The sequence below is a fragment of the Canis aureus genome, chromosome 13 (assembly GCF_053574225.1).
Source record: "Canis aureus isolate CA01 chromosome 13, VMU_Caureus_v.1.0, whole genome shotgun sequence".
In the NCBI taxonomy this organism is placed as follows: domain Eukaryota; kingdom Metazoa; phylum Chordata; class Mammalia; order Carnivora; family Canidae; genus Canis; species Canis aureus.
The window spans coordinates 40,462,810-40,487,308 of NC_135623.1; the positions used below are offsets into that span (position 1 = coordinate 40,462,810).

At 39.6% G+C, this 24,499-nt stretch overlaps 1 long non-coding RNA gene across 3 annotated transcripts in view; it reads left to right on the forward strand.

Moving 5' to 3' along the window:
• Positions 1–24,499, forward strand: part of LOC144282325 (uncharacterized) — a 37,001-nt gene that overhangs the window by 6,556 nt on the left and 5,946 nt on the right. Inside the window, exons 2-6 of one of the 3 annotated variants that reach the window (XR_013350739.1) lie at positions 13,235–13,364; positions 13,513–14,346; positions 14,863–15,935; positions 17,596–17,712; positions 18,401–18,568. This is a non-coding gene — a long non-coding RNA (uncharacterized LOC144282325). Of the gene's footprint in view, positions 1–13,234; positions 14,347–14,862; positions 15,936–17,595; positions 17,713–18,400; positions 21,192–24,499 lie in introns of those variants that run through there. The other 2 variants (XR_013350737.1, XR_013350738.1) reach the window with 2 other exon arrangements.

The following is a 24,499-nucleotide window of genomic DNA, read 5'->3' on the forward strand; positions in this document are numbered from 1 at the left end:
AGAGGAGAGGATACCCTTACATTGGTTTCTTTATCTTATAAAGGAAAATCTTTAAAGAAAAAAAAAAAAAAACACCCAGCTAACTCCCCTCCACCCCCAACATCCCCACCCCCCAGCTCACAAGTGTTCAGGATGGATCATATTACCAATACCCTTGTGGCCAGGGAGCACGGCTCGCACTTCCTGCTGTTCTAAGTGGGAAGGCAGGATCTGCCTGCAGGAAAGAAGAGACAACATTGGTGAGAAGGCTACCAAGAATGCCAGGTACAGCTCACCTAGTAATTACTCAAGTGCCTACACCCAGCTCCCACCACTTACTAAGCTACCTGTGGGCAACCGAATTTGTGATTCCTTTTTTTTTTTTTTTAAGATTTTATTTATTTACTCATGAGAGACACACAAAGAGAGAGAGAGAGAGAGAGAGAGGCAGAGACACAGGCAGAGGGAGAAGCAGGCTCCATGCAGGGAGCCGGATGTGGGGAGCCGGATATGGGATTCAATCCCCGGTCTCCAGGATCACGCCCTGGGCAGAAGGTGGCACCAAACCACTGAGCCACCCAGGCTGCCTCGAATTTGTGATTCTTAAGGAAGATTTTTCCCCCCATTTTACCGGTAAACTGAAGCTCATAAAGAATATATAATTCACCCAAAGTGATACAACTAATACAGGGTTGGAATACTGCTTGCCACATAATGAGCATCCAACAAATGACAGCTACTAAATTTTCTGTCTTGTGGGAGGGTGGAGGCCTGATTAATTTAGGAAAGTTTTTATTGTTGACGTTGTTATTGTTTTAAATCACTTTGAGTTCTTTAGAAAGGAGCCCTACAGAGGTTGAAAGTGGCATGATGACTTTGCTGTTTAGAGTTTGAAACTCAATTAAGATATTTACTCCTACCTGAATAATCAACAGCACCAAGCCATCTTTATTGTGTCTCTAGGTACACACCTAAGATGCCATTTAAGATACTATCCAGGGGCATGGGCATAACCTTCCAGGTAGTCATCACCCAAACAAGTCTGGAGGGCGTTGTTTTGTACGAGAATAACAGAGCAGGGCATGAACAGCTGCAGACATCAGAGATTGTTAGAATTTCTTAGCAGGGCTTGCATGCCATTTCATAAACCAAGGGGGGAAAAGCTGTAGTAAGTAGAAGCTTTATAGGTAAAATTGTTCCTGATTCCATGCTAAAGACGGAACCCCAAAACAAGACCCAACAGGAGGTTTCTTGGTGATTAGAACCTTCTTGGGTTTGCAATGACAGTGACAGATGCTTCTTATTGTTCTTTTCCAATTGTATCATTCTTTTCCAACTACCTTTACAACAAGCAGGCCAGAGCCCAGTCCTTCACTAATCCCCTGAGATCAACCTTTTAAAATTCTCAGTAGCAAGTGAAGGTCCCACTCTTCCCCACCTCTGATGTTGTTTTCAGATCCCTTCACTGTTGGCATTTGCTCTTACTGGTTATTTCCCATGCTGAATCATTCACCGGCTCTCTGGCCATCTCCTGGGGGAGCCAAATAGTTTAAAACATCCTCAGTGACTCATGTAGCCTTACTAGTTCTTTTATTTATTTAATTTTTTTGTGGATGTGTCACACACACATACAAAATAAGACTCTAAAAAATAGAGTTCTGTTTACTCAGTCATAGAGTAGCAAATCTCTGCTTTCTCCGTGCGTGTCTTCACTTGTAGCTTCCTAGTTCGTGTAATTGGCGTAAACCTTGGATTATTAATCTTTAACCAAGTCCCAGGTTTAACCAAGAGTATTAAATTCAGGATTCAGCTTCACAAAGGTTAAGAATTCCTTGATGAAAAAGAAGGGCATATCATTATTCTTTTGCCCATCGGATCAGTTGCTTTGCTACCTTCAGCTCTTCTGGCATCAAAACCCTGTGTGTGAAATCATTTGGTAATGAGACTAACAGAGTCAGCGGTGCAATCCTTTTTTATTATTTAAAAAATCCCTGAAAATATAAGATGCTCAGTAACTAAAAGGAAAAGGCCTGATGAAAGCGATAAGAGACATGAGAGGCACCCAGGGTGGACACTGCTGCAAATACTTAGCCCTGCTGTTAAACTGTTCTGTGGGACTTGGCTCTTTACAGCTTGAGATCATTGCTTAAGTCTTTGTAGGGAGCATTTAAAGTAAAGTGAGCCTCTTTTTGCTTATCCCACAGCTGCCATTTTGCCTTAACAGCATATTCCTTGAAGCCTTCTTAAGGCAATGTCGGGCTCTAATGCAGATACATCTTTGCAGACTATGCTCCGTCCTAACTCCTTAGTGTGGTACCCCTCTCCAGCCTAATCTTGCTGACTTGCCTCCACCCCCACTGAAACCTCCCGACACACTCTGCGATCCCGGTGTACCCAACTCATCACACAATTACCAAGTGGGCCCAATGCCTTACACATCAGAGTTTTGAACATGCTACCCCTTCCTAGAATGCTCTTCTCTACTTCCTCTGCTTGGAGAACACCTATTTGTCTTTCAACATCCAACATCAAGCATTTAAAAAAAAAATTTCTCTGGCCTCTCCACCTCTCCAAATTGCACCAGAGCTTTGGATCCAGCACTGTACCTTGTATGCACCTCTGGTACAGCAATTGCTCTCTCGATCTCAATGTCAGTCTCCCTTGTATCCAGAGGCAATCACTTATCTATACTTCGCCTCTAGAGATTTGGCTATTCTGGGCATTTCATATAAATGGAATCATATGATATATCATTCTGCAGCCCTTTGCGTCTGGCTTCTTTCACTTAGAATATTGTCAAGATTTATCCACATTATACTATATCAGTACTTCATCCCTTTTTATGGCTGAAATATTCCATTGCATGAATATACTGCATTTAATTTATCACCGGTTGATGGACATTAGGGTTGTTTCCACTTTTTGGCTGTCATGAATAATACTGATGCAAACATTTGTATACTTCTTCATGCGGACATTCTCATGCATGAGAATGCATTTCATTTCTCTTGCTAGTATACCTAGGTATAAAATTCCTGGGTCGTGTGGTAACTCTGTGTTTAAACTCTTTAGGAACTTTTAGACTTTTTTCCAAGGGGCCTAGATCAGTTTATAGCCCCACCAGCAATGTATTAGATCTCCAAATTCTCCACATCCTCACACACAATTATTATTATCTGCCTTTTTGATTATAGCTGTCTTTGCAGGTTTGAAGTGGTATCTCATTGTAGTTTTGATTTGTATTTCCTTGATGGTTAATAAAGTTGAACATCTTTTCATCTATTTATTGACTATTTACATATCTGCTTTGGAGAAATGCCCATTCAGATCCTTGGCCTATTTATAACTGGTTTATCTGTCTTTTTGTTATTGCATTGTCAAAGTTCTTTATATATTTCAAATACAATTTATTTATTAGATATATGAATTCCAAATGTTTCCTCCCATTCTATGAGTTGTCTTTCCACTTTCCTGATAGTGGCCTTTGAAGCATGAAAGTTTCAAATTTTGGTGAAGTCCAATTTATCTATATTTTCTTTTGTGGCTATGCTTTTGGTGTTATATCTAAGAAATCACTGCCTAATCCAAGATAATGATGATTTCCACCTATAGTGTCTTCCAAGGGTTTTATCTCTCTCTCTTTTTTTAAAGATTTATCTATTTATTTTAGGAAGAAAGAGAGAGTGGGGGTGAGGAGGGGGAGGGGGTAGAGGGAAAAGGACAGAGAGAATCTCAAGCAGACTCCCTATTGGGCATGGGGCCTGATGTGGGGCTGGATCTTACAACCCTGAGATCACGACCTGAGCTGAAATCAAGAGTCAGATGCTTACCCGACTGAGCCACTCAGGCATCCTGGGTTCTTATATTTTAGAGGTTTTTGATCCATTTCAGTTAGTTTTTGTAAATGGTGTAAGATAAAGGTCCTCTTTCCTTCATGTGAATATCTAGTTGTTCCAGTACCGTCTGTTGAAGGAATTATTCTTCCTCCATCCAATTGTTTGGGCACCTCGTTGAAATTAAATTGACTATAATTGTAAGGATTTCAGATTCTCAATTCTATTCTGTTGGTCTGTATATCTGTTCTTGTACCAATAATCACACTACCTTGCTTACTGTAGTTTGCATGGTCTTATAATTGAGAAGTGTGAATTTTCCAACTTCATTCTATTTCAGGGTTGTTTTGGTTTTTCTGGTCCCCTTGAACTTCTATATGAATTTTAGAACCAGCTTATCAAGTTTTGCAGAAGTGAGCTAGAATCTCAAAAGGGATTGCACTTAATCTGTGGATCAATTGGATTAAAATTGCCATATCCAACAGTATTGTCCTTTGATCAATGAGCATGGGATGTCTTTCCATTTATTTAGATCTTCTTTAATTTCTTTCAGCAGTATTTTATAAATTTCAGGCTATCTACTTTGTACTTCCTTTGTTAAATTTATTCCTGAGTATTTTGTTCCTTTTGATGCTATTATAAATGGAATCATTTTCTTGATTTCTTTTTTTTTTAAAGAATTTATTTATTAATGAGACAGAGAGAGAGAGAGAGAGAGAGAGAGAAAGGCAGAGACACAGGCAGAGGGAGAAGCAGGCTCCATGCAGGGAGCTCGACATGGGACTCCATTTCAGGACTCCAGGATCGTGCCCTGGGCCGAAGGCAGGCACTAAACCTCTGAGCCACCAGGGATCCCCATTTTCTTGATTTCATTTTCAAATTGCTCATTTCAAGAATACAGAAATACAATTGACTTTTATATCTGATACTCTATCTTACAACTTTGCTGAACTCAATTTTTAGTTCTAATAATTTTTAGTGGATTCCTTAGGATTTTCTACATATGATTATGTCATTTGCAAATATAGTTTTACTTCTTCCTTTCCCATATGAATGCTTTTATTTTTTTCCCCTTGCCTAATTGCCTGATTCATTGCAGTAGAATGTTCAATACAAGTGAGAATGGACATCCTTGTCTTGTTCCTGGTCTTAGGGAGAAAACATTCAGTCTTTCACCATTAAATATCATGTTAGCTATAGGTTTTTCATAGATGCCTTTTGTTAGCTAGAGAGTTTCTTTTTTTTTTTTTTTTTTTTTTTTTTTTTTTTTTTTTTTTAGCTAGAGAGTTTCTATTCTTAGTTTATGGAGTATTTTTTCAACTAATGAAAGGGTGTTGGATTTTGTCAAATGTTTGTCTGTATTTTTGCATCTATATTCATAAAGGATATATTAGTCTATAGTTTTCTTTTGTGTTATATCTTTGTCTGGTTTCCAGGTCATACTGGCCTCATAGAATGAGTTGGGAACTATTTCCTCCTTTTCTATTTTGTGGAAGACTTTGTGAAGAATTGGTATTGATTCTTTAAATATTTGTAGAATTCAGGGAGGGACACCTGGGTGGTTCAGTTGATTAAGTGTCTGCCTTTGGCTCAGGTCATGATCACAGGGACCTGGGATCCAGCCCCTTGTCACTTGGCTCTCTGATCAGCAGGGAGTCTGCTTCTCCCTCCCTCTGCCGCTCCCCCTGCTTGTGCACACACTCTCTCTCAAAGAAACAAATACAATCTTTAAAAAATATATTTGTAGGGATCCCTGGGTGGCGCAGCGGTTTGGCGCCTGCCTTTGGCCCAGGGCGCGATCCCGGAGACCCGGGATCGAGTCCCACCTCGGGCTCCCGGTGCATGGAGCCTGCTTCTCCCTCTGCCTGTGTCTCTGTCTCTCTCTCTCTCTCTCTCTGTGACTATCATAAATAAATTTAAAAAAATTTTTTTTTAATTAAAAAAAATATATTTGTAGAATTCACCAGTGAAGCCATCTGTATGTGGGGTTTTCTGTGGGTAGTTTTAAAATTACTAAATGTTTTAAAACATGTGTTTTATTATCATTCAAGCATGGTAAGGCTCTTAGATCAAGAGGTAATTGCCATTGAAAAGATAGTTTGTTACTCATAGTTCACAAGGTCTTACACACAAGGGAAAACAACAGGGTCAATCAGGAGACAAAGAGATCAAGGTAAACACATTGGCAGGAACTTTTTTAATGGTTTCCATGGAAGGCAGTGTAAGGAGGTTTAGGATTGGCTAATTTGAATAATTTTAGAAGGCTCTGGGGCATAGGGGTTGTTCCTAGTTGCCTGGTAACTGGACCTGGGGTGATTAGGGCAGGGAAATAGTGGCCCAGAGTATAAGAGCCCAATAGCAGAGATGGTAGAGGCACGGACTTTGGATTTGTTAGTTTGCATATGAAAGGTGCACTCACAGGTGAGTAAGTTATTATCTGTAAGGACTGGCTAATTTGGAAGGGGCATTCTCTCTAGGTACCACAGGGCTCCAGATTATCAAAGCATCAGAAATACAGAAAATAAAAATGCATGGTTAAGGGGTGCCTGGGTGGCTCAGTCAGTTAAGCGTTTACCTTTGGCTCAGGTCCTGATCCTGGAGTCCTGGGATCGAGCCCCACGTTGGGCTCCCTGCTCAGTGGGGAGCCTGCTTCTCCCTCTCTCTGCTGCTCCCCCTGCTTGTGAGTACTCTCTCTTTCTCAAACAATAAAACCTTTCTTTAAAAAATACATGATTAATACACAAATTCAATCTCTTTATTATAGGACTATTTGGATTTTCTATTTCCTCTTGAATCAATTTTGTAATTTGTGTTTGTGAAATGTATCCATTTCATCTACATTCAGTAGTTGGTAGTATTTTCTTATAGTACTTTTTTATTTTTCTAATGCTGGTAGCAATGTCCCCCTTTTCACTCCTAATTTTAGTAATTTAAGCCTTCTCTCTTTTTTTATTGGTTAGTCTAGCTAATTATTGGCCAATGTGGTTGATCTTCTTAAAGAACCAACTCCTGGTTTTGTTGATTTTCTCCATTGTTTTTGTATTCTCTATCTCTATTAATTTCCACTGTAATCTTAGTTATTTCTCTCCTTCTACTTGGTTTGGATTTAGTTTGTTTTGCTTTTTCCAGTGTCTTAAGATATAAGTTTGGGGTACAGCTTTGAGATGTGGTTTCCCCCCTTTCCAATATGGGTGATTATAGCTATAAATCCCTCTGTAAAGCACTGCTTTAGCTGCCACCCATAAATGTTAGGCTTTCATTTTCATTCTTCTGAAAATATTGGTTTTCCCTTGTGATTTCTTCTTTGACTTATTTAAAACATGTTGTTCCATTTCCATATATTTGTCAATTTTACTAAAATTCTGTTACTCTTTGTAGTATGGGTTTCTATTTTTATTCCATTTATGGTCAGAGAACATATTTTGTATGATTTCAATCTTTTTTACATTTATTAAGACTAATATAGGGATCCCTGGGTGGCGCAGCGGTTTGACGCCTGCCTTTGGCCCAGGGCGCGATCCTGGAGACCCGGGAAGGAATCCCACGTGGGGCTCCCGGTGCATGGAGCCTGCTTCTCCCTCTGCCTGTGTCTCTGCCTCTCTCTCTCTGTGTGTGTGACTATCATAAATAAATAAAAATTAAAAAAAAAAGACTAATATATATCCTGGAGAATGTTCCATGATGCACATGAGAAGAATGTAGTCTACTATTGTTGAAGTTTTCTATAGATGTTAGGCATAGATGATTTATAGAGCTGTTCAAGAGTCCCATTTCCTTGTTGATTTTCTGTCTAGTTCTATCAATTATTGAAAGAAGGGTATTGAAGTCTCCAACCATTAGTGTTGAATTATCTATTTCCTTGTTCAATTCTGTCAATTTTTGCTTTGTGTTTTTTGGAGGCTGTGTTAAGTGCAAAAATATGTTTATATTTTTATTTTTTATATTTATATTTATAATTTTATTATTATATCTTCCTGGTGAATTGATTCTGTAATCATTATACTACACCCGTCTTTATCTCTATTAACATTGTTTTTGGTTTTAAAATCTATTTTGTCTGATATTAGCCATTCCAGCTTTCTTATGGTTGTCATTCACATGGTATTTATTTTTCTATCCTTTTACTTTCATTCTATTTGTATCTTTGAATCTTATGTGTGTCTCTTGCAGACAGCAGGTATTTGGATCTTGTTCTTTTAATTCTTTCTGACAATCTCTTCCTTTTGATTGGATTGTTTGATCTATTCACATTTACTGTTATTATTGAAATTGTTGGATTCATGTCTGACATTTTCCTTTCTTTCCTGACTCATGTCTTCTTTGTTCCTTTAGTCTCCTTTATTGCTTTCTTTTGCATTAAATGTTTATTTTCTAGTTTAACTTTTTAATTCCTCTAATGATTTTCCTCACCACATTTTTCGATTTATCTTCTTAGTTGTTACCCTCAGTCTTAGCATATATACTTTAGCTTATCAGAATAGACTTAAGATTTATACAAACTTAATTATAATGACAAATAGAAAATTTATTCCTACGTATCTCTATTACCCTTTTCCCCTTTCTTGTGCTATTATTGTGTTACATATTTACATGCATCTAATATATGTGTATGTATATATTTTATACATTTTATATATGTGTATATGTATATCCTTTTGTCTCTCAACTTCTATAAAAGATATGAGTTTATAAAATAATAATTATAATGTATTGTTGAGTTTGTAGCATATATAAATATTATTTATATGTACATATGTAATATATACATATATGCATTATAAAGAATATGTTTATACTACAAGAATATATTTATAGAGTTTATTATATTAACCATCTTATTTATCCTTTCTGGTTCTCTTCATCTCTTTGTGGATGTGAGGTACCATCTGATGTCGTTTCTTTACTCTAGTACAAAGTTTTTCCCACTTATCTCCTCTGTTGCTGTCCAATGGTTTCTCTCTTTCTATATATATATATATATAGAATGTATATGTACATATAGTTTTATACAATTTCTTTTAAAATAAGTTAAGAGAAGGTCACCTGGCTGGCTCAATCAGAAAAGCATATGACTCTTGATCTCACGGTCTTGAGTTCAAGCCCCATGTTCGGCCTGGAGCCTACTTTAAAAAAAAAAAATTAAATAAATAAATAATAAGAGAAGAAATATACATTTATCCTCCTTACAATTACCTGCGTTAATTGCCTTCTCTGCTTCTCTTAGTGTTTTGTGCATGGAATCAAATTATTCTGTAAGGTTACTTGCTTTCAGCTTAAATAATTTCCTTTGGTGTTCCTGGTAAAGGGAGCCTATATTTTTTGCATTGAGTCTTTGTTGTTGCTGCTGCTGTTTTCACTTGATAATGTCCCATGTTATTTCCTGTCAACTCTTCCTCAGAAAGCATAACTTATTATGCCTACATGATATTCCATGGCTAACACACATCTCACCATTCTCCTAAGGGATTATTTTCAACTTATCATTGTAATGAATGATGCTATCATCATCACCGCACCCCAAGACCTGACAGCTCCCCAGTGCAAGTACATATTGCCAAATATGATGAAAGTGAAAAATGTAAATTTTTTTTAAATGTCTTTATATACACATCCTTTAGGAAACATTGTTTTTTAAAATAGACAATTCATCTGAGAATATATTTATATCCAAAACGATTCAGACAACACAAAGTCCCCTTTATAGAGCATCTGCATCTCCTTCTAGACATAATCCTTTTTATTGGCTTGGTGTATATACCTTTTCATGTATTTGTCTATGTATTTATAAATACATGCTCAGACACGCACACACAGGGATAGAGACACAGAGACAGAGAGAATATGTTTTTTGTTTGGGTGATGGTTTTAGTTTTACATCATGGGAGCATTCTGTATGTCCTGTTGTTTGTCTTGTTTTCTTTGTCACTTAACATATGTCTCGGGGATCTTTCTGTTTAATAATTTGAATTTATTTTTTTAACTGCCACGTAGAATTTCAGAGTCATTTAACCAACATTTGTTGAGTCCCTGCTGTGTGGCAGGCCCTGGGGATGCTGAGACTATGTTCTCATGGAGCTTTACTGTTCCCAGTATGGATGTACCAAATTTAGTATTCCTGTTTTGATGAATGTGTAGATTTCTTTCCTAAAGACAGGTGCTTAGGAAAGGAATTACTTAGTCACAACTTATGAAAATTTAAAAGTCTCTTGACATGGAGTTTGAAATTGTTTTCCAGTAAATAGGACCAATTTATATTCCCAAGAGGAGTGTATGAGTGTGCTAGCTTGCTTATTTAGTAGATGGAAAATTTCAGTTTTAATTTGCATTTTTATATTGCTACTAAGAATGTTTTTTCACGTTTATTAGCCAATTGTATATTCTTTGTGAAAGAATTTTTTTGCCCAACTCTTAGAAAGGCTTATTTTCCTATTTCATAACTATTTAATATACTGTAGATATTCTTCTTTTGTAGTTTTTGTTGCAAATATTCTTTCCTATTTATTTTTGGTGTCTGATTTTTCTAATATCTCCTTGTTGGATAAAATGAGTTTTCAAAGATTTTATTTTCATGAAGTCAATGCATCCATTTTTTCCCCTTATGATATTTCTTTTACTGGATTTATGCTTACAAAGTCCTTCCCCAAATTAAGATACAAGAAATGATCATACTTTATTTAGCTATTTGGTTTCATTTAACATTAATCTTTTTAATCCACCTGAAAAAATTATTGTAGGGAGTGAAGAAGGATTGGATTTTATTATTTTCCCTCCAAACTATCCTCACACAAGTTCTTAAATGGCTCTTTCTTTGCTCATTATATCTGATATTAGAGAACTCTGTCTCCATTCATACACGTGAGACTCATCTCTTAATTTACATTTTTCACTTTCATCATATTTGGCAATATGTACTTGCACTGGGGAGCTGTCAGGTCTTGGGGTGCGGTGGGGTCAGGTCCTGGGAGGGGGCAGATCTCCTTCCCCAGGTCGGAGACTTCCTTGCCTCCCACTCTCAGTCCCCTAGTACAAGCTTGAGCAATGTTGGCTGTCTCCTGCTTATGGCACAGGGGGCAGGTCACCTGTCTCCTGGGGAACCTCATCCCTTCTGCCCGACATTCAAGCCTTTTTCCAAGAGCTTTTCTCTCCCAGGGGAGGGGAAGCAGGCAGGAGAGCAGGAGGGCCTACCTAGTGCTGGCCGGTCCACCTGCACCTGTTGTTTGCTTCTCCTCACACAGCCAGCTCCAAGGCCACCTGCCAATGTGTTACCCTGCCCACCAGCTGGCACTGCAGAGCTGGTGCTGCTGCTTTTCTCTGTTTCTAGTGGCATCAGGCAGGCAAAAATCCACCCAGGGTATTGTGAGAAGAAGCCAACTCCTCAAAAAATCCTCTCTTCTTCTGACTGGCCTCATTCTGCCAAGAGTTTCTCACAGTGTTTACATGAGTTCCACAGACCACACAGGCCTCTCGGGGTCTGGTGGCTCCACACTCATGCCCCACTGCTCGCCTGATCCAGGCCCCAGGACTTCTTGTTCTTCAAGGCACCAGATACGCTCCCTCCCAAAGTCCTTGCACGTCTGCATTTTACTCCTCTGTCTGGAGGAGTCTTCTGCCTGCCGGGATGACTTCCTTGCCTCCTTCAATTTCTGCTCAATGCAGGCTTCCCTGGGCATGCTCCCCGCCCCCCACAGGCCTGGTGGCTTGCCATCTTGCTGGGGCCCAACATGCTCCAGATAACACAGTGTCGAACTGTTCAACTGCCCCTTCCACCACCAATCCCATTGAGATTTCTCTTAGGATGGAGAGTCTTAGGTATTTGATGAGAGGTTGCATTGAGCATGACTTTGGACAGCCATTTTACATGAGAAGGACTGTCTCACTGAAGGAATGTGATAGGTGTGTTCATTTCCCAGAGCTGCCGCTCCCAAGAACCACAGATAAGGTGGCTTAAAACAACAGAAATTTGTTCTCTCACAGTTCTGGAGGCCAGACGTCTGAAATCAGTGCCAGCAGGGCCATGCTCTCTCTGAAGGGAAGATCGCCTCTTTCTAGCTTCTGGTGGTAGCCTGTAATCCTTGGTGCTCCTTGGCTCATAGCTGCTCCATTCCAAACCCTGCCTCCCTTCTCATGAGGCCGCCTTCCCCACTGTGTGTATGTCTGTGTCCTGATTTCCTGCTTATAACGATACCAGGCACTGGATGAGGGCCCACATAGTCAGTAGGATTTCACGTTTAGGAAAGATTTATCTTCAAATCTGGTAACATTTACAGATTTCTGGTGAACATGAATTTGAGAGTGGGAACACGAGGGGCACTGTTCAACCCGGTACAGAGAGTCTTTGTCTTTTTCATGTCTTTGTGGCTGTTGGGAACCAGATACATACATATATTTTTTTAACCATCATAGTCTTGAACTGGTAATTACTACAAAAGGAATGCTTTACGGATAGTGGAAGTGGGAGACCCCACCAGATTTCTGCTGAGCAATCCTGTTAGCAGACTTGAAATTCCTACCAGGAGAATCTGTAACGGGTTGTTAATAAACACAGGGCCATCATCGGTATCCTGCAGGGGATTTGTTCTTTTGTCCTCATCTGTTCGCTGATAACTATGTATTATTTGATCAGATAAATTCTCTTCTAACTTGGCACATCGAAGTGACTTTCTGGGCTTCCTGGAAAGGACAAGTATAATAATTTTGATGTGAGCTGTTAAGAGAGTTCAGGATTAGGTGGGACAGACCCTGGAGCACGAAGGTGACACTACAGGTGATGAATGTGGCAACAGTGGGAGGAGGGATTCTGAGAGGAGGGGTTGTCCGCATTTCAGTTTCTACAGCCATTCGTTCTGCCTCCAGGCAGAGAGAGGAACCCGGTGAGTAATGGTGAAAATACATGCTCTGCTGGACTCTGACACTTAGCTATTGACCTCTGGGCAAGCATCTTATTGTCATTGAGCCTCAGTGTCCTCATCTGGAAAATGGGGCCATAATACCTCAGAATGTTGTAGTTAGAAGTTTATGAGATGGGCAGCCCTGGTGGCCTGGTGGTTTAGCGCCGCCTTCAGCCCAGGGTGTGATCCTGGAGACCCAGGATCGAGTCCCATGTCTGGCTCCCTGCATGGAGCCTGCTTCTCCCTCTGCCTGTGTCTCTGCCTCTCTCTCTCTCTCTCTGTGTCTGTCATGAATAAATAAATAAAATCTTAAAAAAAAAAAGTTTATGAGATGATGTATATAAACAGAGTTTCAAGCACCATGCTCGGTCTATAATTGGTGTTTAATAAATGTTAGTTCCTTCCCCAAAATACTTCTTGGTCATTTCTGCTTTCACTGGAAATTAAAAACATGGGGCAAGAGAACAGAGGCTCTAACTTTCAGGGAATGTGAATGTCTGCATATTCTATTTACAATTCTTTTTCTTTTTTTAGATTTCTTTTATGTATTCATGAGAGATACAGAGAGAAGCAGAGACACAGGCAGAGGGAGAAGCAGGCTCCATGCAGGGAGCCCCACGCGGGACTCGATCCCGGGACCCCGCGGTCACGCCCTGAGCGGAAGGTACACGCTCAACAACTGAGCCACCCAGGGGTCCTTGGATCAAATTTTCTTTCTGAATTCCCAGCACAGCCTCTGTAAAACTGGGAAGGAGCTAAGGAAGTCCGCTGTTTTTGGACTCTCCTCTCTGCACCCTTCATTTCGTTCACAGCCACCCTTCCTCCCGCTGACATCTGGAGGCCCTTACTCCACAATGCAAGGATCCTGAGGAAGCTCATAAAAACCACTTATCCTAAGAAGTTAGGAGTGTGATTTCCTTCCTCCTGGAGGTTCTTACACACAGTGGAGAGGAGAGAGAGCTCAGCTTTGGAGTTGGAAGGTCCTGACTGTCCAGGTTGCCACAGGCAATTGATATAATTTTCTTGAGACTCTGTTTCTTCATCAACAAGATGAGAACGGTAATAATTGTTATCCTCCAGGCTTGATGTAAAAATTGAATGAGACTGAGAGTGGTCATAATGCTTTGTGATCTGAAAAGTGTTGTGATTATATATTAGTCTTTTCCTTGGGTTGTAAATAAAGACCAACTGAGCAAGCCTGAGGAAGGGATATTGGGTTTGACTAATGAGGCCTCAGATAAGGCAAGATTGAGGGGTTGTGGGAAATGAAGAGAGTCTCTCTCTCCCTTTTAACAGATCCTTCCAGTGCTGACCAATATCTGGTTCTGCTCTCCTTCAGAGACAGGAAGTGAAGTTCTGTTTCCTAGCCCTCCTGGCATCTCGATTGAACTACCTGAGTTCTGCCCAATGGATCATGGAGAGAAGCGATATACCCCTCTTGTAGACCTGGTTACAAAATGTCCCGTGTGATTCTTCTGTTCTCTCTCTTCATGACTGGGATGGGATGGGATGATGCCAGGGGGATCTTGAAACTACCAGATTGTGGAGACACTACATGGAATGAAAGAGCCTGGGTCCTGGAATCACCACCTGGAGAGAGCTGTGCCAGAGAGCTGCAAACCAACAGCACTAACAGTGGACTTTGTGTGAGCAAGAAATAAACTTTCATTGTGTTTATTTAGCCACAGAGATTTGGGACAGTTTCTTATAGTAGTCTTCCCTACTACACCATACCTTGAGCTTGCTTCCCCCTATCACCCCCCCACCCCCCATCATCTGTCTCTCTTGTTGTGTACCAGCTTTCTCTGCTTTCTTATTCATGAGGGAAATTGGCCACCAGCAATAGCAACCAAGGTGACCTCTCTTCCATTCAAGAGAACAGCTTGTTGGCAACTAAAAACATTTATTTCATGTTTCAAATTCCTTTGAGAGAACTGGGTTAAGTCCAGCTCAAAACAGGTGTCAATCTCTGAACCATCAATCTAGGATATCTGTGGGATAAGGAGGGGTAATTTCCAGAAAAGTGGTGCTTGGCAGCCAACTCAAATCATGTTTACCCAGTGCCCCATACTTGCTGTTAATGTGTTTGGTGGTTTTTTAAAAAAGATTTTATTTATTTATTTATTTATTTATTTATTTATTTATTTATTTATTTATTTTAGTAAGCAGGAGATAATATCCAACAGACTCTGCGCTGAGCACAGAGCCTGACAGGGCTCGATCCCAGAACCTTGAGATCATGACCTGAGCTGAAACTGAGCCACCCAGGTGCCCCACTGTTAACCTTTTTGAAAAGCAACATGGGCAGAGCAGAGACAAACTCTTTTTCTTATATACTTCCAAAGAATGAATCTCTAAGGATTTGTTTGGCTTCTCAGTCATCAGGTAACTAATTTACTTATTGGGGCTGGGTAGCCTTTCCGAGCTGCCCTCAAACTATGCAATGTGACAATATTGCCCTTCCAGAGTGGTGAGGCTGCAGTGTTCTGGCCTGTGGGCTACACCAGACATGCAGGCCATGAGAACATCTGCAGTAGGTGAAGGGTGGGAATCATTTTCTTGTGCATTGGACTTCAAGCGTGACGCAGGAAGTCCACAAAGTGATCTCAGGATGGTACTGCAATGTATAGTAGAAAAAATAGAAGTTTGATTCTCCCAAAAGCATACAACAAATATCACAAAACAAAAAAGTAGCACAGAAATGTCTGCTTTTCCATGGAAATAATTTTCTATATCATTGTCAGATCCCACTGCCTAAAAGATAAAAGTCAAGATTCAAAGCTTGCTTTGCAAGGCCCTTTGGGAGAGGCTCTCCCCAGTGTGATCTCCCACTGGGTCCTATCACATGCTCCATCCACAGCCTCTAAGCGGGTTAAACTATGAGTATTTCCCTGAAAAGGCCATGTTCCCCAAAGGCTCGGTTTTCAGGCTCCGCTTCTCCCTCTGCTTGAAATATCCTTTCTCCCTTATGAGCAAAGAATCCTGGCTGATTTCAGAACTCAGCTCCAGCACACTTAGAATTAGGACTTTCAGGACTAGCACACTTAGAATTACAGTTAGGCTGTGTCTTCTTTGTGCTCTGTTACAACACCTACCGATGCTTTTTTTTTTTGTTTAATATCTTTTTCCCTCTAATTGCAATAATCAAAAAAACCCTAACATTGCGAACTTTGGAAAATAAACACCAAAAAAGAAAAAGAAAAGAAAAATCTCCCATCATCTCACCCTCCAGGAGGTATGTATGTATAATACACACACACACACACGTCACATACATATACATAATTTCCAAAACTTTTTGATTTTGTACTTGTCTTTCTTGACAACACAGCATAAGGAATTTCTTATTCATCTGCAATATAATTTTGAATGAATATGTCATACCGTATGGGTGGATGTCCTATACTTGATTTAACAAAACTTATTGTTAGATGTTTATGACTATTTCTAATTTTCATTACAGTAAATAATTCTACCATGAGCAGCCCTGGATGTAAACCATTGCATACCTCTGATGATTTCTTTAGGATAAAGACCTAGAAATATAGTTGCTAGGTCCAGGGGTATGCAAACAGGATCCAAAGGCAAGAAATCAATGATAGTTACTGTCTTGGGTAGCCTTCTCAGAAAGTGGAAAATATTCCTAGGAACCCCCCCTTCCCCTTCCCAGAAGATTTCTCCCTATGTCTGACAGACAAAATTGTATCACATGCATATGTAGAAACCAGGTGCTGGCAAGGGTAGCAAGATCATGTGATTGGCTTAGACCATCCAGATGTATCCTATCACATCCAATACCTCAGAAAAAAGGCCTTTTAAAAAATTTTTATTTTGAGAGAGAGAGAGAGAGAGAGAGAATCTTAAGCAGGCTCCATGCTTAGCGCAGAGCCAAACCTGATCTCACAACCCTGAGATCATGACCCGAGCTGAAATCAAGAGTCAGTCACTTAGCCACCCAGGTGCCCCTTGCTTTTTGTTATTAAGGAAAATTTGAGAGTAGTTGTCTTATAGGAGCCAAGTTACCTCCTTACTTGGAATAGGATATTCACATGTTTAAAAGTCTTTTCATTTTGTTTTTAGAGAGAGAGAGAGAATGGAAGAGAGAGTGTATGAGCAGGGTTGGGGGGGGCAGAGGGAGAGAGAGAATCTTAAGCAGGCTCCACTCCCGGCACAGAGCCTGCTGGGGCCTGTCGTGGGGCTTGATCTCAAGACCCTGAGATCATGACCTGAGCCAAAATCAAGAGTCAGATGCCTAATCAACCAAGCCACCTAAGAGCCCCCTTAAAAGGCTTTTCTAATTTGATGGTGACAGATAGTTCCCTATTGTCATTTTATGTCTTTGATTACTAATGGGAATGAACATTTTTCAAGTATTTATTGTCATTGTATTTCTACTGTGATTTGCTCAATCACATTATTTCATAAACTACACCTAGATACATGTCCTTTTAAAAGTGACTTTTATTTTCTGAACCCTGAAGAGCCCAAGGCTGTGTGTCTGCATACAGTGTGGCTGTGTGTATTGCAGTAATAAGTAAGATTAGGGGGAAGAGTGGGTCACAGTGCACACGACCTCTAAAGACTGGAAAGTTATGGGTTAGAGAATTCAGGCAGCTTGGGAATGGAATAAGAGATTTCTCCAGAATAAGTCAGGCAGTCAAGTCCAAAGCTCAGCTTACTTTCTATTAGTTCAATATACTTTCCATTGGCTAGCTTTTGAGTCAGTTTTACAGTGACCATTACAATGTCATCATTATTTAAGCAGAAGATGCTTTGAGGGGTTATGGAGGAAAAAACTCCTCATCTGGAGGAAAAAAAGCAACCGACTAATTACAGATTTGTTCATCTTGACAGTGAGCCTTATGTTAATGAGTCCTTGTATAATTCTCATCCAGTTTTATGAGATTGAATTTGCAGTTGGGAGAAATTCTCGTGGTCTCTTAAGACTGGACTTATAGAACTCTGGACAGCAATAGCAAGAAGTATCAGTCTATTGCTGAAGAACTAATATGGTGAGTCATTGGTTTGAATCCTAGGTTTATGGGAACTGAGTAAACATGTATGTATGTGTGTGTGTGGTGGTGGTGGGGGCCTTCTGAAAGCTTGTTTTGGCAATGGGAGGCTTGGAAGTTTATCTTTCAAACAGGAGCTTCAAATTCTGAATGAGGAAAGTGTACAGTTTTTTATTTCATGATTTAAAATAAAAAAAGAATCCTCTTTGTTTCAGGACAAAAATTCAGAATTGCCTTTCACGGAGCCTTAAATAAATGAACCATGTCTCCTTTTATAATGTGGTTTATGATGCCCATCAACACAATGTTGAACAGCATCATCTCCCAGATAATGAATAATTATGCACCCCTTGGTGCAATAAACAACTACCTGGTTATGTTAACATAACCAACCTTTATGTGGAAACAGTTATTTAGATTTGTAATTATTGCTAATTCTATTAAATTGATTTTTACAACAATTTATCTAGATCTAACGCTAACAATTTACACTTACGGTAGGATTTTTTTTTAAACCATAGGAAATGAACATATCAAATCACTTTTTCTTTGCCTTACTGAGATTTTTCAATAATTAAAACATTGAAATGACTTTTGCATGAAGGAGATGTGGACCACTCAAGGGCTGTGTAATTGATTATGAAATTCTGTAATTGAATGCAAAATTCTATAATTCTCCATTATCTAGACATGAGAGCAATCGATGACAAGCTGATGAGAATTATGAAGTGAATTACCAAGTGTTAAGTGTTAAAATCCATTGGCACTCAGATGTGGAAGAGATTTTAGAAACACATCGCCAGGAAAAAAGCCATACAGTTCTGCAACCATTGTCCTCTCCCTGCCTCGCCCAGAGGTGAGACCCTGGGCTGGGTAGTAGCCCCAGAGCCTATACTCAGTCTGCTCATTTTGCGATAATGTTCACAGGTGGAGTATGAAGTGAGGACTGATATTATGGACTGTATATTTGTGTCTACCCCCCTTCCAATCCCAAATTTGTATGTGGAAGCCCTCACATCCATGGTGGTGGTATTTGGAGGCGGGACCTTTAGGAAGTAATTGGAATTTACTTAGGTCTTGAATGTTGGCCTTCATGATGGGATTAGGGTCCTTACAAGAAGAGACATCAGAACTCAGTCTTTGTCATGTGAGGACACAGTAAAGAGGTGGCCAGGAAGAGGGATCTTACTAGGTATCAAGTTGGCCAGAACCTTGACCTTGGACTTCTCAACCTCCAGATAGGTGAGAAATTAATGTCTGTTGTTCAAGGCACCCAGTATATGGTCCTTTCTTATGGTAGCCCAAGTTAAGACAGATTGAGATCTAGGCTTTAGTGGATTTGATAAATAAATTGGATTTCTCAGGTGTATTGTCTCATGACTATACCTTATTTGGTATCAATTTCTTTCCTCATCTTTATGAGGAGCCGCATCACAATTCATCAGCAATTATGGAATATGAAATTTAGCCTCATTATTTTATTGCATGTTTATTAAGCATATACTAATATAGCCACTCTGGCCTTAAGCTTTGGATAGGATACAAAGGTGAATAAGTGCCAGTCACTACGATTGGGAATCTAACAGCTCACACCTGAGTCATAAAAAAAAGAATAGCTGACAATGGGGGACTAAAACAAGTGCCTAGGGAACCCAGGAAGACAAACTTCCGGAAGCCTCTGAGAAGGCTTTCAAGAGGGGTGACTTATGAGTCTCACTGAGTAATAAAAATGCATGTGGAAATTAATATTAACACTCTAATATTTAGACTATAAACTATGAAACATTTTAAACATACACAAAACACAGAAAATACTATAACAGACTTTGTGTATCCACAACCCAAGTGAGTAAATATATACATATAGAATGTATTTTCAAAATGCACATCAAATTTGCCATCTTCTGGTAAGCATAAGTATTTGAGATTTATGCACATTTAGATAGGTTGATTTCCCACTTTTTTGGGAGGGGCAGTATCCATGTAAAAAACTTTCAGAAACATATCTCATGTGCACTTGAAAAGCATTCTGTAGTTTAGATGCTTAGAATTGGGGCTTTCAAACAGCATTTTATAAATCTTATTTATTTATGTATTTATGTATTTATGTATTTATTTATTTATGAGAGAGAGAAAGCATGACAGAGCATGAGCGGGGCAGGGAGGGACAGGGGGAGAGGAAGAAGCAGACTCCCTGCTGAGCAGGGAACCCAATGTGGGGCTGGATCCCAGGACCCTGGGAGCATGACCTGAGCCAAAGGTAGATGCTTACCTGACTGAACCACCCAGGTGCCCCTCAGAATTTAAAGAAAGTTTAGTCGTTTCAAGAAAGTTGTTCTAACCTAGGAAGTTGGTTCATTACTTGAACACAAACTGCTGTATAAACCTTGCCAGTAACAGCATAATATAATACAGTCATTATTTACTGGGACTTGCTGTGTTCCAGGCACTGTTGTGTGTGGTTTATATGAATTACTTCTTTTACCATAGTTTCACCATTCTTTCTTTTTTTTTTTTTAAATTTCAATGTTATTTGTGTAACAAAAATTTGTCGCTAGGGGATTTTTAATTTTTTTAAAGGTTTTATTTATTTATTCATGATAGACAGAGAGAGAGAGAGAGAGAGGCAGAGACAGGCAGAGAGAGAAGCAGGCTCCATGCAGGGAGTCCGATGCGGGACTCGATCCCGGGACTCCAGGATCATGCCCTGGACCAAAGGCAGGCGCCAAACCGCTGAGCCACCCAAGGATCCCCGAGGATTTTTAATGAAGTCTAACATCTATTTTGCTTACATGGATCATGTTTTTAAAAATGACTTGTAAAAAATGTATAACATAGAACTATTATAACCATCTTTAAATGTACAGCTCAGTAATGTTAACTATATGCACAATGTGGTACAACAAATCTCTAGAATCTTTTTTAAAAAAATATTTTATTTATTTATTTGAGAGAGAGAGAGAGAGAGGGAGCACAAGTGGGAGGAGGGGCAGAGGGAGAGGGAGAAGCAGACTGCCGGCTGAGCAGGGAGCCCCATGCAGCGCTGGATCCCAGGACCCCAGGATCACGACCTGAGATGAAGGCAGATGCTTAATCGACTGAGCCACCCAGGCACCACTAGAATCTTTTCATCTTGCAAAACTAAAATTCTACATACAATGAACAACTCCCCATTTTCCTCTCCTGGTGACCACATTCTACTTTCTGTTTCTATATATTTGACTACTTGATACCTCATGTAAGTGGGGTCATACAGATTTGTCTTTCTGTGACTGACACATTTTACTTAGCATAATGTCCTCATAGTTCATCATGTTGTAGTATATGACAGGGTTTCCTTCTTTTTAAAGGCTGAATAATATGACATTGTATGTAAATACCACCTTTTGTTTATCCGTTCATTCAGTGTTGGACATTTGGGTTGCTTCCTCCTCTTTTCTATTGTGAATAAAGCTGTCATGAACATGGATGTAAACATATCTCTTCAAGATCCTGTTTTCAGTTCCTTCGGATATATACCCAGAAGTAGGACTGCTGGATCATTTGGTAATTTTATTTTTAATTTTTGAAGAACCTCCATACTGTTTTCTGTAGCAGCTGAACCATTTTACATTCTCACCAACAGTGCATGAGGGTGCCAATTTCTCTACATCCTCACCAACACTTGTTATTTCTGTTTTTTTTTTTTTTTGATGTTTTGCCATCCTAATGGGTATGAGGTATGATATCTCATTTGGTTTTGGTTTACATTTTGTTCATCATTACTGACTTTGGGCACTTTTTAAAAAAAGATTTATTTATTTATTTATGATAGACAGAGAGAGAGAGAGAGAGAGAGAGAGAGAGAGAGGCAGAGACACAGGAGGAGGGAGAAGCAGGCTCCATGCTGGGAGCCTGACGTGGGACTCAATCCCGGTACTCCAGGATCGCGCCCTGGGCCAAAGGCAGGCGCTAAACCGCTGAGCCACCCAGGGATCCCTGGGCACTTTTTTTATATGCTTGTTGGCTATTTGTGTATCGTCTTTGGAGAAACATCTGTTAAAGTCTTTTGATCATTTTAAATGGAATTATTTGTTTATTTTGTTGTTGAGTTTTAGGAGTTCCTTATATATCCTGGGTATTAACTGTTTGTAAATTATATGATTTACAAATATTTCCTCCCATTCCATAGGCTGCCTTTTCACTCTCTTGATGATTTCCTTGCTTGTAGAAGAAACCCACTGGGTGCCTATGAGAGTTCTTATTTCAGTGTATCCCAGACAGTGCTGGATAATGTCAGATTTTTTCATTCTTGTCCCTTGTACTTTATAGACCCTGAAAGCCTCAGAACTTGGACAGAAACAGTTCTGGAATTCAGGATTCCTTGTTCCCAACCCAAGGCTCAGTAGTCGTTTAAATATTAACCATTTATGCTTTTTTATCTCTACTTCCTACAAATTTTTCAGATATTTTAAGATAATTGACAAAATTGTAGGCCTAGCATTTGGGTTTGCCCTGGTAAGCCCCCTTAATCTGTCTGGCAGGGAGGTGATGTAGCCATTCTTACCTTCTATTTCAAAAGCTTTCTGCAAAACATAACTACTTATCTTCTTATGTTTGTCTACATTTATATGGGAAATAGGGGCAAAGTGTTGGGGGTAGAATGATACACCATTATTTAGAGAGTTGGAGCACTTTCAGACACAGCTGGAGATAAAATTCAAGGAATAATTAAGATGAAAAAGTTCATCAGGATAGGTCCACAGTGTGGTTGATGCAATCAAAGAGAAAGGTTGTTTGGACAGAAATACTGAACAATTCAAATCCGGAAGGCCGATGTGATTCTGCTGTTACAAAAACATGGGGTGTGCATTTGTAGGTCAACATACTACTCACTTTTGTGCAAATCAGGCATCACTCTACAGAACTCATGGTTCAAAGATAATATACAAAGAGATCCTTCTTCCATTACTTTTGTCTCAGGAGACTTTCATTTGGCTGAAAGGGCTGAAAAGATAGGTATTCCCAATGGTTTATAAGCATGAATTAGAGCTCAGGTCTTTTCCCCGAGGAAGTAGGAATTAGGCCCTGCATTTATGAGTAATGCAGAGGGATGCCAGGAGAAAGGGCAGCATGATGGGTGAGTCTCTATCTAACCACACTCCACCAAGCTTTCCTTTACTTAACCTAGACCTGGGTTTGTTTACTCACAAACTAATTAACCTTAGTGTCCTCATCTGAAAATGAGGATAATAATCATCCCGACTTCACGGGACTGTTGTGACCATTAAAAGAGATAATGCATTTGAAGTGCCCAGCATGTAGGAAGCACTTGATAAAAGCCAGCTCCTATTAGTTTCTACCCTTTCTGAATGCCTAAAAGGCTTTCAGTGGAGTGCCTCATAATTTAGTAGCTAATTGCATACTGTCTTATATAGTTTGCTACTGTTTCTTCCAAGTTAATCATCTTTCTTATGCAACATAAATTTCATGGAGACGCTGTCTTCATAATATCTAGATCTGCTCCTTTTACAGAATGTGTCCACAGATATTCTTTTATGCATCTTTTGAATTTCCTACTTGTTCAGCTCCAGCTGAACATGGACAAGGCGGTCTACAACATGTATTAACTGATTGATGGCTCTTTGTCAGAAAGATGAATCCCTCCAGAGGTTACTTCAGGGATTGTGAATTATAAAGCTTCACTTTGAAGAAAGAGTAAAGAGCACTTAAACATCTTAAAAGAGAGCTTCTCAACTTGAGAATTTTTGGTCTGTTAGATTAAATACAAAATGACTATTAATCCTTTTTCATGGGAGCACTCTGGTATAAAGTTAAAAAGTACCTATGGCACACTGTCCCTGTTTGAAGAGGAAAACACAATGCTGTAATGGTACATGAAGCCCATTGCTAAGCAACGGAACCAGGTCTGGCCTGCTCTGGAGTGAAAATCCTTTGTTCTGCCTGATGAAGAATTATTAAATGGAAAGTGCTTAATAAAATCTTACTTGCAACAATAACACTCATTATTTTTCAGAGCACTAATCAGCAGTTGATAACTAATTTTCACAGGAGGCTCTGACAAAAGCTTGCATTTTCTGTTCCCTAAATGAAGGAGTTCAGCAAGGTTTTGGATATTCATTTTTGTGGAAGGTATAGATCTGTGTTTTAGGGGTTTTTTTTGTTGTTGTTTTTTGTTTGTGTGTATGTGTGTGCTTGTGTGTTTTAGGTATAATCCAGGACTGTAAAAATCCATCTCAACACCTGGATGGCTCAGTGGTTGAGCGTCTGCCTCAGAGCATCTGCATCAGGTTGTGATCCAGGGATCCTGGGATCATGTCCCGTGTCAGGCTCCCTCTTGGGAGCCTGCTTCTCCCCCTGCCTACGTCTCTGCCTCTCTCTGTGTGTCTCTCATGAATATATAAATTAAAATCTTAAAAAAAATCCAACTCAAGTAAATTCAATTCCAGTGAATCTTGATGCAGAAATACTTGTTGGTGTAATCTAACAAGGGTTTCTAGACAGCATCACCTGGGAACTTGTTAGAAATGCAAATTCCTGAGCCCCATCCCCACCCTCTGAATAAGAAACCCAGGCAGCAGGGCCCAGCACTCTGCAGTTAGTAGCACACCTGGTGATTCTGATGCCCATTAAAATTTGATAACCACAGACCTAGAGGGTTAGGATTACCGTGTGAGACACATCGAAGTAGATAGTAAAGGGCTAAGTTCAGTTTGGTACAAGTAGACCATCTCCAACAACTGTTGAACTATTGAGCCACTTTGAACTGTGGAAGAAATTAATTCAG